General features: G+C 37.8%; 1 protein-coding gene across 4 annotated transcripts in view; it reads right to left on the reverse strand.

Moving 5' to 3' along the window:
* Nucleotides 1–18,656, reverse strand: part of ARHGAP24 (Rho GTPase activating protein 24) — a 726,334-nt gene that overhangs the window by 467,325 nt on the left and 240,353 nt on the right. The gene's annotated exons all lie outside the window — the stretch shown is intronic.

Here is an 18,656-nt window from a genome sequence, read left to right on the forward strand (position 1 = left end):
GAGAACCCAAAAGACTCCACCCCAAGATTGCTAGAAGTCATACAGCAATTCGGCAGTGTGGCAGGATACAAAATCAATGCCCAGAAATCAGCGGCATTTCTATACACTAACAATGAGTCTGAAGAAAGAGAAATTAAGGAGTCAATCCCATTTACAATTGCACCGAAAAGCATAAGATACCTAAGAATAAACCTAACCAAAGAGGTAAAGAATCTATACCCTAAAAACTACAGAACACTAATGAAAGAAATTGAGGAAGACACAAAGAGATGGAAAAATATTCCATGCTCATGGATTGGAAGAATTAATATTGTGAAAATGTCAATGCTGCCCCGGGCAATTTACACATTTAATGCAATCCCTATCAAAATACCATGGACTTTCTTCAGAGAGTTGGAACAAATCATCTTAAGATTTGTGTGGAATCAGAAAAGACCCCAAATAGTCAGGGGGAATATTGAAAAAGAAAATCAGAGTCAGGGGCATCACAATGCTGGATTTCAGGTTGTACTACAAAGCTGTGGTCATCAAGACAGTGTGGTACTGGCACAAAAACAGACACATAGACCAATGGAACAGAATAGAGAATCCAAAAATGGCACCTCAGCTCTATGGTCAACTAATATTCGACAAAGCAGGAAAGAACATCCACTGGAAGAAAGACAGTCTCTTCAATAAATGGTGCTGGGAAAATTGGACATCCACATGCAGAAGAATGAAACTAGACCACTCTCTTGCACCATACACAAAGATAAACTCAAAATGGATGAAAGATCTAAATGTGAGACAAGAATCCATCAAAATCCTAGAGGAGAACACAGGCAACACCCTTTTTGAACTTGGCCACAGCAACTTCTTGAAAGATACATCTATGAAGGCAAGGGAAACAAAAGCAAAAATGAATTATTGGGACTTCATCAGGATAAAAATCTTCTGCACAGCAAAAGAAATAGTCAACAAAACTAACAGACAACCTACAGAATGGGAGAAGATATTTGCAAATGATAGATAAAGGGCTAGTATGCAAGATCTATAAAGAACTTATTAAACTCAACAGCAAAGAGACAAACAATCCAATCATGAAATGGGCAAAAGACATGAACAGAAATCTCACAGAGGAAGACATAGACATGGCCAACAAGCACATGAGAAAATGCTCCGCATCACTGGCCATCAGGGAAATACAAATCAAAACCACAATGAGATACCACCCCACACCAGTGAGAATGGGGAAAATTAACAAGGCAGGAAACCACACATGTTGGAGAAGATGTGGAGAAAGGGGAACCCTTCTGCACTGTTGGTGGGAATGTGAACTGGTGCAGCCACTCTGGAAAACTGTGTGGAGGTTCCTCAAAGAGTTAAAAATAGACCTGCCCTACGACCCAGCTATTGCACTGTTGGGGATTTACCCCAAAGATACAGATGCAATGAAACACCAGGACACCTGCACCCCAATGTTTCTGGCAGCAATGTCCACAATAGCCAAACTGTGGAAGGAGCCTCGGTGTCCATCGAAAGATGAATGGATAAAGAAGATGTGGTTTATGTATACAATGGAATATTACTCGGCCATTAGAAATGACAAATACCTACCATTTGCTTTGATGTAAATAAAACTAGAGGGTATTATGCTGAGTGAAGTAAGTCAATCGGAGAAGGACACACATTATATGGTCTCATTCATTTGGGGAATATAAAAAAAAGTAAAAAGGAATAAAGGGGAAAGGAGAAAAAATGAGTGGGAAATATCAGAAAGGGAGACAGAACATGAGAGCCTCCTAACTCTGAGAAACGAACTAGGGGTGGTAGAAAGGGAGGTGGGCAGGGGTGGGGGTGACTGGGTGACGGGCACTGAGGGGGGCACTTGATGGGATGAGCACTGGGTGTTATTCTAGATGTTGGCCTATTGAACACCAACAAAAAATAAATTTCTTAACAAAATGAGTGGGAAATATCAGAGAGAGTGACAGAACATGAGAGACTCCTAACTCTGGGAAACGAACAAGGGGTAGTGGAAAGGGAGGTGGGTGGGCGGTTGGGGTGACTGGGTGATGGGCACTGAGGGGGGCACTTGACGGGATGAGCACTGGGTGGTATGGTATATGTTGGCAAATTGAACTCCAATAAAAAAATTGAAAAAAAATAATAAATCTCAGGTGGAAAAAAAGAAGACTAATGGAATGCCTAACTCTAATGCCTTCAGCATGCCATGTATTTTTTTTTTTTAGCATGTCTTATTACCACATCAGCTTAAAGTCTCTCCTGGATGATAAAAGAAATATTCAATTACATGAAAAATAGATATAATTTTTCAATTTTATTAAATTCTAATTATGCAAAGATCCACATAAGAGATTTTTTTTTTTTAAATCAGAGTTCCTATTCTCTGCCTCACCTGTGGTAAACATAATTTTTGTAGTTATTTTTAAATATTTTATAAAATAGCCTTTTAAATTATGGAAATGGCCAACATTTATCCTAAAGCAATTTTCATCTTTAAAAAAGGAGTCATTGTATTTTGTGGGTGGCCATTCAACTGTTTTATTTAAATGACCACACTCTAGGAACTCATCTGGAAGAAACAAACACATAGTAGAAAGGACAAACAAGACAAGCTCACATGATACATGAGCCTATGCAGTCAACAATTTACTAGACCACAGACATGGATTTTGCTGCAAAGGAAAGAACAGGTAGAGAGAATACAGACTCAGAGAATAGAGGAAAGATACAGTGAGGATATCTTATCTTGAAAGTGATAGAGAAAGAAAGACCAGGAAAAGCAGGTTCAGGTGAGCAGAGGAAATAGAATGAGGGTAAAGATAGGAGGGAAAGCCTGTGGAGAACCTGGAAGGAGATTAGATGGGGGGTAGAGGTTGGGGAGAAAGAGAAAGAGGGGAGAAAAGAGAGGAGGCAGGAGGGACAGTAAAGGAGAAAATAACTATCTGAATTGTGTGAAGGTGTGAGATTCTTTGTCTTTCTGTTTACTGATATGCATGGCAGACATTTTCTTCAGGGTCCCAGTGGCTGCTTCAACAGAATGAAATGAGACATCCCATGGCACTTTCTCATAATGGTAAGTAACCATCAAAAACTCAAAGGAGGAAAATACTCTTATAAAGTGTCTTTTTTTTTTTCAATCTTGGCAAAGTCTGTTCTCTGAAACAAAAGAGCAGTGTATATCCCCATCATGTTGTTGAAGAGTCCCTTTTAAGAGCCGCCACATCACATGCAATACTTGATCACCATTAAAGCCCAAGTTTTCTAGTGCCAAGAGCCAAGTGTGTTGTGGTTTGATCTTTGAGAAATATTTCTGGATAGTAAAGATCAAGGGCCATAAATTTGGAGGCACATCTTGTCACCATTCTGTTTGTGCTGTTACAACATGATATTTATTAGGAGCAGAGCTTCTCAGTAAAGGGCATAATTATAACAGCCCATACTACACAAGTAGCATTTTTTAATGTATCTTATTTAATTTGTAAGTATATATAATTATAAATGTATTTATTATGTACCATAAATAAAAATAAATATATATGATATAAAATTACATGAAAAGATTCAGGGTTCAAAGTAAAATTATCCTTTAATAAATTCAAACCAGGAAAAGCATCGTGAAAAAACGAAAGGAAAGTCAGCAGCATTAAAGTTGCAGATCTTGAAGCAGGTTTTTATTATGCTTTAAGAATAAACATTCTGCTAGTTAAGAGCACATGAGCATTTCCAAATACCTAAATAAAGGAAGAGTATCTCAAAGAGAAAGTGTGCTTCAAGTACTGCTTCAACTTTCAGTGCTAGAAAATGTTTCTATATTTAATATATTGATAAATGTCTCCTCTTTCTGCAATGCATCACATATGTTTTTAATGTGTGCATGTCTTTTTATAATCTAGGCACCCCTTTTTTCTCATATTTTGGGGTTTTTTAATTCAATTAAGCAATATCCAGTTAAAACATGCAGATGAAAGCTAATACTAGGAAGTAGAATTTGATAAATGATAAAAATCACTTATATAGCTAGAATTCTCTAACATTGTAGACAATGGGGTGATCATCCATTGCAGGAACAGACTAGAGGAAGGTTTCATGCAAAGATAGGACGGGACCCAGGGCTGACCAGTCTCACTGAAGGAGAGAGGAGGGAATTCCAGGCAGGGAAAGGCCTAGAGAAGGACAGACTATTGGAATGTGGGTGGAGGAAGTGGAAAGACCAGCCTGTGGGGAAGAACACATGGAGAAAGAAAGTTGACTAGGTCAGTTATGACTGGAAAGTCCCCACAAGAAGTGGCCAGTGGAGCCTCGTGGGAGAAGAAAGATAGGAAGAAAGCAGTGGTTGACTGAACTGGCTCCAATATGAAAAATGAATTTCACTGCAGCAAAAGCAAAATGCAGATATATTAAACCGTTGTGCAAAACAGCAATGACCCAGGCAGCAGATGGTGACAGCCTGGGGAAGACTGACAGTGGTGAAGATGGAAGGAAGGAGTATTACGAAAGATGATTGCTCAGAGCTTGGAGACAGGATGCTGCAGTTTTATCTGTAGGACCTGCATTGTGCTTCTCTTTTAGCTAGTGGTGACAAAACTTTTCTTAAGCCTTTTAGCCTTAGGTCAGGCAGTGACTCTCAATGCTTAAGAGTCCGGCAGAGAAACGCTCTTTTTCTCCCCCAGCTTTACTGAGGTAAAATTGACAAATAAAATTATAAGATAGAGAAAGTGTACATCACAGAGAAATACTCTTTGAAAGCTATAATTGAAAAATGGAAGATCACTCCTACAGCCTTCAAAACAAACCACTCAATTCTGCAAATATCTCTCTTGAGATGGCATCTTTTTTTTTTAATTAGAATTTTTAATGCATTCTTTTAATAGTAACCTTGCCCTTGCTGCCCTCAAATTATTTTCTTTAGGTATATTTGAATCAGGATTTCAGGAAAGATACTTTATGTTTCCCCAACCCGCTTTGCATAAGCAGAACCACACGAGCAATGTGAAGGTATATTTTAAATGAAATATGCTTTCTATACAGTGGAAAACTCAATCCTGAGGCCATACATCTGGAAACTTTAAACTCTGAATCAATTCTAATGACCAAAGAATACGTATAAAAAGGTTTTTTTTGGGGGGGGGGGCGGCTCCCGGGTGGTTCTGTCAGTTAAGCATCTGCCTTTGGCTCAGATCATGATCTCAGGGTCCTAGGATACAGCCCCATGTCAGGCTCTCTGCTCATCGTGGAGTCTGCTTCTTCCTCTCCCTCTGCCTCCTGCTCCACCTACTTGTACTCTCTCACTCTCTGTCAAAATAATAAATTATTTTTTTAGAAACTGTTTTTTTAATTAAAAAATAAAAATAGGGTTTTTTAATATTACTGAAAAATCAAAAGAGATATGAAAATATTCATGGACTTATATACATGAACTCTATTCATAAGCAAAGATGCCAAGCTTCTCAAAGTTTAACCAGGGTTTAGACACTTTTCTAATAAGAGGGCTACCTGCATTCTCAGGTAGATAGAAAATAGAAATATAGAAGTAGCAAGACTGGGGCCTCCCATTCATTGTTTAATTCGATTAACAAATTGATTCATTTATTAAACAACTATTCATTGACTATCCTCTTCCATGCATTATGACAATCACAAAGATGAATAAGAACCTGTCCCTGGGTGAATAATAGTGAAGTCTAGGATTTAATAGTACATAGCAGTTTATCAAGTCCTTTCTCTTAACATGTGAAGATCTTCTCCTCAGAAGAAGTTGGGAACCACTTCCATTTTTTTAGATCAGAAAGTAGAACCATAATAGTCTTCTGCAAGTCATATCTCTTATGCTCATACCCCCACTGTTTCTTGGGCTATTCTCTTTCTTCCAATGAGAATTCTCTCACTTATTCATTCAGACATTGATGCTATTCATAAATATAACTGAATACCCACCATGTGCCAGCCACCAAAGGCTTTGGGATAGGTAAGGTGAAATAAATAGAATCATTGTCTTCAAGGAATTCATATCCCAGTGAGTAAAAAGGCAAGTAAAAGTTATAGGAAATGATCAATGGTCCAAAAGAAAGCCCAGTGGGCCAATGAGCAAATCTCCGGGGGCTCTCTCTCGAGGGCCATGCAAATCTGACCATCCAAGTTCAAGAAGCATCTTCACCCTATAGCCTTCACTTTAGAAACCCTCAGTTCAGGGATCCCTGGGTGGCGCAGCAGTTTAGCGCCTGCCTTTGGCCCAGGGCGCGATCCTGGAGACCCGGGATCGAATCCCGCGTCAGGCTCCCGGTGCATGGAGCCTGCTTCTCCCTCTGCCTCTCTCTCTCTCTCTCTCTCTCTCTCTCACTCTCTGTGTGTGTGTGACTATCATAAATAAATAAAAAAATTAAAAAAAAAGAAACCCTCAGTTCACATTTGTTTGGTTTTCCCTTAATTTCCAAACAATTAGAATCTACAATTTAGTCCTTTAATATATATTTCCTTTGATATCTCCACCTTTTATTTTTTTAAAGATGTATTTATTTATTTGAGAGAGAGTGTGTGTGAATAGGGGGTGGGGCAAAGGGACAGAGTAAGACAGAAACTGAGCCAAATAGCTGCTTAACTAACTGAGCCACACAGGTGCCCTGGTTATTAATCTGTATTCTTAGAGGGTAGTCAAACTATTTTCTAAGGACATAAAATTATTTATTGTCATCACCTAATGTATGTTTATTCTCTATTGGAGTCATGGCATTAAAATGAATACCATGGAACACTAGACTTCTCAGTACCTAATACTATGGAAATATGGGACTGTCATCAACATCTGAATCAGTGTTGTCCCACATAAATATAATGAAAGCCATGTATAGAATTTTCTACCGTCTACATTTAAAAAAAAAAGAAAAAGACACAGGTGACATTAATTTTAATAATGTATTTAAACCCAATGAATCCAAAAATTTATCATTTCAACATGTAAACAATATTAAAAACATTAGTGAGATATTTTATATTCTTTTTACTAAGTCTTAGAAATCCAGTGTATATTACAGCACATCTCAATGTGGAGGCTAAATTTTTATCAGAAATACATGATTGGTATTAGGAATGAAATTTAAAATTTACAGTTTAAAAAGTAGATTTCCAGAAACCTAGTTATTCCCCCCAAAATACTTAATTATTATTTTTTTAAGACGTTATTTATTTATTCATGAGAGACACACAGAGAGAGGCAGACACAGGCAGAGGGAGAAGCAAGCTCCCTGCGGGAAGCCTGATACAGAACTCAATCCCAGGACCCTGTGATCACCACCTGAGCCAAAAGCAGACGTTCAACCACTGAGCCACCCAGGCATCCCTTAATTATTTTCAGTAATTACAAAAATATGTTTTGAAATTTAACTATAAATTAAGTGAAATAAAATTGGAAACAAATTAAAAACTCAGTTCCTCAGTTGTACTAGCACCAAGAGCTGTGGCTACCATACTAAACAGCACAGACCTAGATCTCTATCCACATTCCTTCTTCAACAATGTGTAAAACATATGTTTATTTGTCTTATTTTGGTTTGTACTTTGTTATTTAATGGGACTCTCCTTTAAGAGGTGATAATGGGAGATGATCATAGTAGCTAAGCAAAGGAAGGGCCAATCCTGGGTCCAGTCAAGGGTACAAGCTAAGTGGGAGCTCTCTTCATCTGGACCCCTTGAGAATGCACCTTAACTTTTTGTGTTTTTGTATATTTGAGCTTGAGTCTTCACCATAGGCAGGAGGAAAAGAAGGAATGAAAGAATGATAAAGGCTTTCTAGGCTCCCAGGTACTTCTTTCCCACATAAGGCCATGTGACCTCTTAGAGGTCTCTTTCATTTACTCAGAATGTAGATAAGTGCTTATTAGTTATATATGTCTGCACTTTTTTTTCATAAAAGGACCATAGTTAGGGGAAGACATTTTAGTACATATTTTAAAACTTCTGTGTACACAAACTCATGTGAGAAATTTGTTAGAATGTCGATTCCAAAGCCCTATTTCCAGATTCTAATTTTGCCCTAGGCTTTCAAGGAGAAAGACTCTCTCTCTTTGCTCTCTTCATTCTCTTATGGCCAGGATAGTCTATCAGACCTATGGATTTCCCTTCTTGGGGAAGTGGATTCTCATTCCCTAAATGGTTCAGCATGAGGCTCAGCCCAGACACATGGCACAGTGTTCTTCCTTTTCCCATTAGGAAAACTGAAAAATTCAGAATACCAAAGTAAGCAGGTCATAGAGAAAATAACATCACAACCCCTTTGGCTGTTTAGTGTTGGGTTAAAGGAGCAAGGTTGTGTCTGTGAAACCTGAGTGAGACCTGGCCCAGATCACCAGGGTACAAGCCACATGGAAATCTAGTCTGAAAAGCCAAGCCAGGTAGTCAAGATGGCCATTATTTTACTGTGTCCTTAGTTCCCCTGTAGTAGGTATCTGGATGGGATTCAAAATGTTAGTCACCTTTGACACATTAACACTGATTCTTTGCAAACAAGTATTTTGTTTCCTCACAAAAATCTCCTTGTTCCTGTCACCAAAGAAAAGAAAATAAACTATTAGCCTGCCTCATGGCTTATACATTTATTTTACTTGGATAAAAGGAAGTACTGCACACTTTTCATTAACCAACTTAAGAGAAAAAGGAACTCGACCATAACTACTTCTTGTTTAGATTAGAAATTTAAAAGATGGAAAAGGGACTGGAATGCTGGGGGAGACCCAAGTGTATGGCAAAGCTATGATGTGTACAGAGATTGCTACAACAGTATAACTAAAAACTTGGGGATTCAGTATTGCATTGCTTAATTTGGCATGGTGGAACTGCGTTTGCAAATACACATTTTTAATGCTGACAATTAATAGCAGTGGACAACAACACATTTGCATGTATGTAATTATTTCAAAGTGACTTCTCTCCTCCAATTAGTCTTTATAAGATCTCTGAGACATAAATGTTCTTTTCTAGAATTTAATACCCACAGAAGTTATTTCCCCAAACTTGCTCTTATGACTGACAGAGCTGAGGCATGAAACTGTATTTTTAGGCTTCACGAAAGCACATGATTTAATGCCCTAATCGGGCTATTCAGAAACGGATGGGGCAAAATGAGATGTAGTCACTAACATCTGTGACTAATAAGCTCAGCTGGGTAGGGTCTTTCCAACCTCCTTCTCTCTAACCTCCTTCCATTAATTAGTCACCAAGTTTAGTCCTTTTAACCCTTTCATATCTCTTCACTCCTTTCCTCCTTCTTCATTCATCAGCAGTGTCTAAATTCATCCTAAACTCCTGAACATTTACCAAATGTCTCCTAATATTCTGATCACAGCATTGTTTCTTTGCACATGGGTTTACCTCGGCCTGAGATGACTTCCTTCCTTCCTTGTCCACTTCTGAACTTTAGAAAAGAACTTAATTCCTTCATTGTCTATCATAAATCTCATCTCTATTTTGTAGGTAAGACTTTTCCCAGAAGGATAAACTTTCACCAAAGACACTGGTTATAACAATTTCCCTAAAGATTTTCAACTTGTGACCAACGTATGGGTGCTAATGTCTATAGCTAGGAATCTGCAAAACTCACAGGAAAATGTGATGAACCATGAAGCACCTAAGGCTGTGCTTTTTTATTATTACAATTAAATATGCCCTGGAGCTTAAGTATGCTTGTCTTCACATTGTTGCATGGCCATTTTTATTTATATGTTGTTGAACTTGAAACCTGTCCGATATGACATCAAATACACTTATGGTCAAAAGGTGATCAACAAATCATGCGAAAGATTATAATCTTCTCAAAAGCCAGAGGGGAAATAGACTTAAGGAAGGAGTTCTTTAGGTTATGAAAAGTAAACAAATAAACATTCCCACCATACCAAAGATTCCCATGCACAAATCAACAGTGGTTGTGATGGTCCTATTTCTGCTGCTTGATGGCCCTGTCACTGGTGATACTCACAAGCTGTTCTTGTTTTACAACTGCTAAGCCAGAAAGGCCCATGCAACCAAAAGCTTTCCTAGATTCCTGCAGACAAAAGATGATGATACCATATCAATGAGTCTCTTATTTACCCTCAGTAAATAAACACCTGTGGTCTCTTCCTTTTCATGGTTCTCAGTAACTTTCAACATGCACACTCCGTTAGCCAGGAAGTTACAAAAATGTTGGCATTTGTATAAAAGAAAACAGAACTCTGTAACCACTGAGTGTGACTAATGGTGGAAAATGCATTCACTAAAACAAAGAGTTCACTATCTATTTAAAATGAAAGATCAAAATCTCACAACAAGAATAACAGTAGTCTAACAACTTCATACGTTCCCCAGGGTTTGGAAGCTAGCAAATCAAAACGAGATGCAAACATATATAAAATAAGCAGTACTATTAAAGGATTAAAATTGTCTTTCTCTATCCAAGAGAAATAACGCTGACACTCGTGAATTACAGCTAAGGAGAGAAACCCGAGTACCGAGTCACTATCATTCCTCTATCTGAGCTTCAAAAATGCTTGTAACACCTCTCATGTTATACGGCACTAAATCCAGACACACTATTGAAAATAGACATTCTGATAGAAGTCAATTTGCCCTCATACCTGATAATTCCAGATTATGGAGTTCCAGATTATTAAGTTTATCACAATAAACTTTTTCTGGACTCAACTGCTACTTGATTTGGGCTATTTCTCCTCTTTTTAGCATTTCCCACCAACCCCTCTGGTCCTTCTAGCTCCCTTCCCTCTTCCTGAAGCCCAAAAACAAAGCAGGGAAAGAGATTGTGATACACGGCAATCTCCAAGTCTCATCTTTTGGAAAAACAAAATGGCTTGTCAGGTTGGAGTATCTACTTTTGGCTTAGGTCTCTCCTTATCTTGAGGCTTCTCATGAAACTTTATCTCATTGTAGTCAGAAAAACATAGGGGAAAAGTCTATTTTCTATTGTTTCATTTCATATGTGAGAGACTTAAATCAATATGAAAGATATTAGGATAGTAAAAATCATATAGTAATGTTGTATCATTTACTCTTTTTTCCTTAAGTTTCTGTTTTCATTACAGTATAGCTAACATACAGTGTTATGTATGTTTCAGGTGTACAACAATGATTTCATTCAATACTCTGGTGCTCACAACAAGAGAACTCCCTAATCCCCAGCATCTATTTCACCCATCCCCTCCACCCACTTCCCCTCTGGTATCCATCAGTTTATTCCCTAGAATACCAGTCTGTTTCTTGGTTTCTCTCTCTCTCTCTCTTTCTTTTAAACCAAGACATGGAACTTGCAAGAGGAAAGGGATGTTGATACGGGGCTGTCATCTGCTCAATACAATTTCGAATTCATTAGAATTCAGAGCATGAAGCAGCAGAAACTTCTAAGGGAACCTAAGGTTCATTGTTCTGAAATGGCATTATGGATGCTCAGAGGAGTTGAAGGCTGCCATGACAAGACAAAATCTTTGGTCTTCCTGTCAACAATGCACTCTGGCCAGTGTTTTCCTTAAGCCAAGAAGCAAGGGTAGATTTATAACCAAAGCATAGATGAAAAATTTTGCTTCCAAGACCCCAGTAAGACTTAATCCACTCAGAATACCTCTCAGGACCTTTGCCCAGCATCACTGCTCTCTTCAGTCTAGTTTCTAGGCAGCCATGTGGGTGTGAACAGACTCTAGGAGTCCTGGTGATTTCTAGATAACACCTGAACTGAAATAAAGCCTGGCTGACTTATTAATATTAAATGAGGAAAAAAGTCACAGAACAGTAAGTGGTAATTAATAGCAGGGGAGACATGTTTCCATTACTTTTTTGTAGTCATAATTTATGAATCTGATATTTATAGTTAAACACAAAATCTGATATTTATAGTTTCTTCTTTTCTAGAAGAAACAAGAGGAACAGAACTGTTATTTTCCTAAAGTCTTGCTTTGAATGGAAGAAATGTACCATACTAATCATCAGTAAGCTAAAAAATAAACAATTATAATCTCAAAAGCCATTAATTGTGAAAACATTAGCAACTTAAAATTAGTCTAAGAAAGCATTTTTATGTAATAAAGCCCAAGACATTTAATATCATGCACAATTTAGTCAAAACTTTGAAGAGAATAAAGCAAGATAATAGGATAATTGATCAACCCAGAATACCAAGTCTTGCACTAACTCATAAATACCACTCATAAATGAAAAAATAAAAGTCAATCATGCTTGAATATCAGAAAGGTGTTAAAATACACAAACCTATTAACAAAAGGTAAACTGCAGTCTGCAAAAAGAAGCATTTGTGTTGGCCTAAAAACATAAGGATTAAAATATCTGAGACTCCAAATTCTATCACACAGTCTCTATGGGGAAAAAATTCATTAATAAGTTATATAATAATGAAGAATTTTATGATATAATTCATACGAGTTCTGCTTTAAAAAAATTGTTTTCAAACAAGCTGTAAACTCTTTGTTCGTGGCCGTTTATTCACCATAAACAGAGGGCTACACTCAGGCCACAGAGGCAAACATACGGTTCTAATAGGAGTTGGGGCTGCCAGGTTAAGAACTCACCCCAAACTGCCAAACATCCTATGAATTGTTTACTACTGTTCTTAATCGTCAAAAAATAATAGGGCTTCCCTGCCTCTGATTAAAATCAACCACCACACAGAATTCAGTCTCTCTGAAAGCAGGCAGGTAGCAGATTCCTATGTGAATGCATTCTACAGAGAATTCTCTGGAAACTTCACAGTGGAATAGCAGGAAGTTGTAAGTAAGGAACGACCGACTCAAAACAAAACCCAAGCTAATACCTTTGTTTCAAATCAAAGCCAAGATTTAAGATAAAAATTTAATTTGGCCCGTTGGAAATAAGTTACCAGGGGCATTTGCTGCTTATCCCCAAGTCTGTAAACACAGCCCTAATTATTTTGGTTACAGTTTATGGGTCAACATTGGTATCAGGGATCAATCTCCAGTCCCTTAAGCAGTCACAGGATCTGTTCCCTGACAACCTTGACGAACGGCAGCACCAGCTCTAATGCAGCATATCCCAGACTCCGAGGAAACATCACCAGCAATTTCAGTCCATTCCTCCTTAGCCTCACATGTGTATTTACTTCTCTCTCTCTCTTTACACCTCTCCTCCATCCCCACCCCCCCCACCCCCGATCAGGGTAATATGACCTTTACATATCATTTACTCTTTCTGAATTATTTTAGCATTTCATGTTAATAATACAGCTCATTAATGATACCATCCGCTAATTGCTTGGCATTTCCACAAAATAGTTCGATATAATTTTATTTTATTTCATGGCTCTAAGACATGAACAAAATCTTAATTGCATCAAACACACAGAAAACAGCAACATAAAGTATGCCACTATTATTATTCCTGTACATCTGTCCAGAGAGGGTTATTTGCTAACCAAACAAGAACTGCCCCTCACAAGCCACTAATGTGCTTGAAAATAAATATATTAGAAGCAAAGTCCCAGATGTAATACCACTGAGCCACATGCAAACATGTGAAGGAAGTCTAAGCATGTAGCAGTCTCTCTTTTGAGATACAGGAGTAACCCCCACTTTCCTGAGATCGCATCCTACACTCTTCAGAACTACCTGCAAAGCTGCATGGGGCAGCATGTTCTGGCATCCCATGGCTCCATGGCAAAGATCTCACCTGCTCCCAATGAAAAGGCTGTCTCAACCAGCTGAGCCATGGGCTACACAGCCAACTGGCTCTATTTGTCCTTCCCTGTTTCAGAAAGGAGTCCCTCAGAGCCATCAACCCCCAGTCCCAGACTCATGTCAGGGAAGCTAAGGATACTCCCTGGAATGTTCCACAAATTAAACAGTAGAGGATGGGACCGCAAACAGAGAGATAATAAAAGCAGGCACAGAAAGAAGGCTCCCTGTTTCTTAGCCTTACAGAGCAGTTGCCAGGAAGGGAAGCCTCTTCCCCCCACCATTTGCTCACCTTCAGTGATTATTTGACTCTGTAAGGCAGTGCTTAAAGAGATTAACCAGTTTTTGTTGTTGTTAATTCTTGTTTTTGATTTCTGCAGGAAATCCTTTAACTATTTAATATCATCAGGCTTACTTATTTCATGGTTTCTCAAAAATATGAACAGCATAATATAAGAGAAGAATGTATAGCAGTAGTATGGTTTGAAGACTGAATTGAATGAAAATCTACAGTGTGTTGAGAAAACATTCATATTAGGTGGATTCAACATAATTAATATTATTACAATGAATTCGTTTTAAAATGTAACTAAAACCAGAAAATAGTATATTACACCTTGATTTTAATATGCTATATTTTTCAGCTGCCTTTAGGGTAATCTAGGCTCAGCAAAAATACTTTTTAAAATTGTAGTTACAGGGGCACCTGGTGGCTCAGGGGTTGAGCGTCTGCCTTTGGCTCAGGTCATGATCCCGCATCAGGCTCTCCACAGGGAGCCTGTTTGTCCCTTGCCTATGTCTCTGCCTCTCTGTCTCTCGAGAATAAATAAATAAAATCTTAAAAAAAAAAAAAAAACCAAAAAACTGTAGTTACAGATTCACTTGTACTTTTCTCAGCCACAATTCCTCACCTAAACAACCAAACACCAAACACCCATGAGTGACTGTTTTCTCTATTTTGCCAGATGGGACACTAGTACCCTTCTAGTTGCAGAGAAGAGGAGGTGATTCATTGTATGCATTGGCTGCCTTAGGCTAGCATTTGCAGTTAGTTGTCTCCAGGACCCAAAGTGTGGAAGGCCTCTGAGGAATAGGGCAGTGTGGTAGGAAAATCAGTCACCAAAACTCAAGAGCCTCATCTGCCTTGTCCAGACTGAACTGGGAGGCAAACCACACAAATCACCTACACCACTCTGAACTCGTTTTCCATATTGAGTTTGAAGTAAAATGGTTATAGCTATTTTCTAAGTGGGCCTTTGTCCAAAAAATTCATCCTGAGGGGAATGTAACATTAATTGTGGAGGCCTCGCATGGATGATGAACATGAAAGATTACCAAAAAGATTTTTTTTTTAATTCTGTAATTTCAACCTCCTCCTGAAGTCTAAATTTTTACCAAATTTATAGGAAAAGGGAAGTTACACATTTCAACTTCCCTTCCCTTTCCCTCTTTTCCTACAGGTATTAAGCCCCAGATTCACCAAAGGGAGGAAAAGTAGGGGTTCCCTTTCATTCCTGGAAAATAACAGGTTGGCTTTGGTTTGCTAGACAACAGTTTTATCCATCCAATATAGTCACAGTTCTAAGAGCTGAATATAAGCAATAGTTTAAAAGTATACAGATCGCATTTAAAAAACAAGGACTTGACAAGCAAAGGAGATAAAATAGATGAAATAATTTTAATAAACTGATCCTGTGATTTAGGTACTTCCAAAGCAAAGTTCACATTAAATTTGAAAACGTTACCAAAGTTCTTGAAGCTGCCCTGGAAAAGTGACTCTTGCTAAATGGATTCCATCCTTAATCTGACCTGGAATATGGCAAAGTCAACCGAACTACAGAAGAAGTCAGGGAACCAGAAGTGCTAATGTCACTCACCAACATATAGAGAACTGTTAGGCAGGTGGTATTTCTCAACATAGAGAATCAAATCTATGCATTTATTGCCTTAATCAGAACATTTATTTGGACATGAGAAATGTCTACTTATATTGAATGGAAACTTCTATAAGCCATTTCATTAAAAATATGGCTGTCATGAGGAACTTCACACCCAAAAAACTATTCTTAGTATGTTTTTAAGTTATATTTGCACACCGTACTACAAAGCTGAGGTTTTTCCTGCCTTTCTTACTGCATAGTCAATATATAGTGGAGGGAGCTGGAGGCACTCTTTCCCATGCATCGTAAACACCTGTTGTCATCTAAGAATAGATATCGTTTGCATTTGTGTTACTGAAACCGCAAAAAGTATACAAAATTTCATTTCCAATTTCCCAGAAGACTTTATAAAATATGGAGTTAAAACTAGTCCTTTAACTTCATTTGCTAGTTCCTAATGGGAACGTTCTTGCAATTCAGGGAGGGAAGCTTCTTTGTAGTGAGGGACCATCACACAACATTACAAGACATGTGGCACTTTTGGCCTCTGGGCACTAAATACCAGTTCACTCAACCTTTGTGATGACCAAGAACATCCTCATGCATTTTCAAATGCCACCTAATGAGTGGTATTACCCATGCCCCCAAACCCACAGTTGATGAAAACTAGCCCAGTGGTACATGAAATTTATCAAGGAAAGGTCAAGCTAAACTTTGTCACATAATTTATAAGGCTTCCAATCCTCACTCCTCTATAAAGTCAAACATCTGCTTTTTGGGACCTGTTAATACATATACACATAGCCATACATAGCCATATCCTTACCAGAATTGCTCAAAAGGAACACATGACCATATAGTGACAGAAACTTTTTCAAGGCTGGAACAATCTTAGAAAGTATTTATTCCAATCCTCTTATTTTACAGAGAAGGTGACTAAAGTCCAGAAAAGCTACATGATTTGCCTGAGTTCATAGATGCTAATTAATACCAGAAGTAGGATCCAGCCCACAACCTCCCCTCTTTCTTCCGCTCCCACTCTCCTCTAACCACAGAATACAAAGCAGGAAAGGATCTTTGGAAATACTTCTTAAGCTACCATTAAATATGAAATTTCACCTGTGGTGAGCCAGAAAGTAGACTTTCATTTTCCCTGACACTTTTGTCTCGAAAAATACTTTCACACATCACTAAAAACTTTTTAAATGCTAGTGATAGGGACCCACTGAAAAGCTACTTTTTAAAAATCCAGGGGAAAAATTTTTTAAGAAATTTTTAAAAATCTAAAAGAGTATTTATTTTTTTAATGTCAAAGAAAGTCCTCAAGTCTTTTCTAGTGAATTTGGATGCTGTGTTTCAAAGAGTATATTCTTAAGTCTTACAGTACACACACCCTCCAACCCAAAAGCAAATATAACAGTAAATTACATTAAACACAATAATGAATAAAGACTGGTCAAGCCAATAGCATCCACTCTCTCTTACCAGTAACGTGGCATTCAATAAATAAATATCTTAAACTATTTCACTCTTTCCTTTGAGGAGAAAACCATTCCAGTACAAAAATTACTATCATTTTCATTTTTACCCAAAGGATTTTTTTATCATCAGTATTAGTTTTACATTAACTAGATTGTCAATGTCTTCTTGTCTGCATGTGCTTTTCAAAATAAATATCTCAATTAGTAAAATATTGAGTGCAGTTTTTTATGAGCTCTTAATTCCGAACTTTGCAGCTGTTCAGGCATCTGGACTATTTTCATTAAACTGTTTCAAATTGAACACAACTTAGATATTCAAGGCTCAGGGCTACTCAAAAGAATTTTACCTTTTAATCTTGTAGTGCTAGAAGAAAGTATGGTTATCTAACTACTTAGTGTCCTTCTACATATAAACTAATTGATGTCCGTGGGACTCAGCCACCTACACTGTGAGCAGACAGCATAGAAAAAATTGAGGAAAACAAGTCATACAACACGGGATGGCATTCTGTGGAAAATTTAAATCCCTAGCCAGTATAATACAACATGTACTCTTAGCTATTCTTAAATAATTTACATATAGCCTTATCTAATTTTTTCATGAATTCCAAATACCACTTTTGAATACAGAATCATCCTTCATCACCTAGAGGGCTTGTTAAAACACACATGAATGGGCACAGGTGGGGCTCAGTAATTGGCATTTCTAATAAGTTCCCAGGTGAAACTGATGCTACTGGCTCCCAGGCCACACTTTGAAAAATGCTGCTTTAAAGGATTTTTTACAATACTTTTTTGGCAGTTAGTAAACAGAAATGTATTTTTTTCACTTGTACCCAGTGTGCAAGATGCACCTACACACAACACAAAACAGAAATCAAAACATATGAAACTCTTACTTTTAGTATATATAACGAATCCTGATTTTTCCCCCATTCCATTCCATCCTTTTCTATTCCTTTTCATTTAAAAAGAAACATTGGTCATGAACCACTAATTTGATTTTATGAACACTGATAAATCAAAATCCACAGTTTGAAAAATACTGCTCAGGACTCCCATGTTCATCATTTAATTTGATAATAGCAACTGTTAACATGCATTGATACTTACCAGGTACCAGATACCCTCCCAGTCTCTTTACAAGTGTTGCTCACTTCATAAATTAAAAACCCATAATAATGTTATTAAGGGGCTATTATTAAATGCCCATGTCCATAGAGTGGAAATCTCTGGTTCAAGGAGATGATGCAACCTGCCCAAGCTCACAAAGTTGGTGCGTTTTCAGAGCCATGTTGGAACAGAGAACTAATTCCAGAGCATAATGGCAAAGATCTCTCCTTCAGAGTGAGATATTTTCATTTTGAAACCCAGATCTACTCTTTAGTTGTATGATTCTAGTAAGTTCCTAAGCCTCTCCAAGTTTCAGTTTTCCCATCTATAAAAGAGAAATAATAACAGGGCCTCCTCGAGTGGCAGCCGTGAGAATTAAAGGGGATGATGACTTACCACAAGTGATTGGCATGACTAAGTACATAATTGTTATCTATTATCGGACAGAGACCACATTCTCAGTTGCCACACCATACAGAGCCTCCCTTCCCTTGGCTTCT

Source organism: Nyctereutes procyonoides, unplaced genomic scaffold, assembly GCF_905146905.1.
Source record: "Nyctereutes procyonoides isolate TBG_1078 unplaced genomic scaffold, NYPRO_anot_genome, whole genome shotgun sequence".
NCBI lineage: Eukaryota > Metazoa > Chordata > Mammalia > Carnivora > Canidae > Nyctereutes > Nyctereutes procyonoides.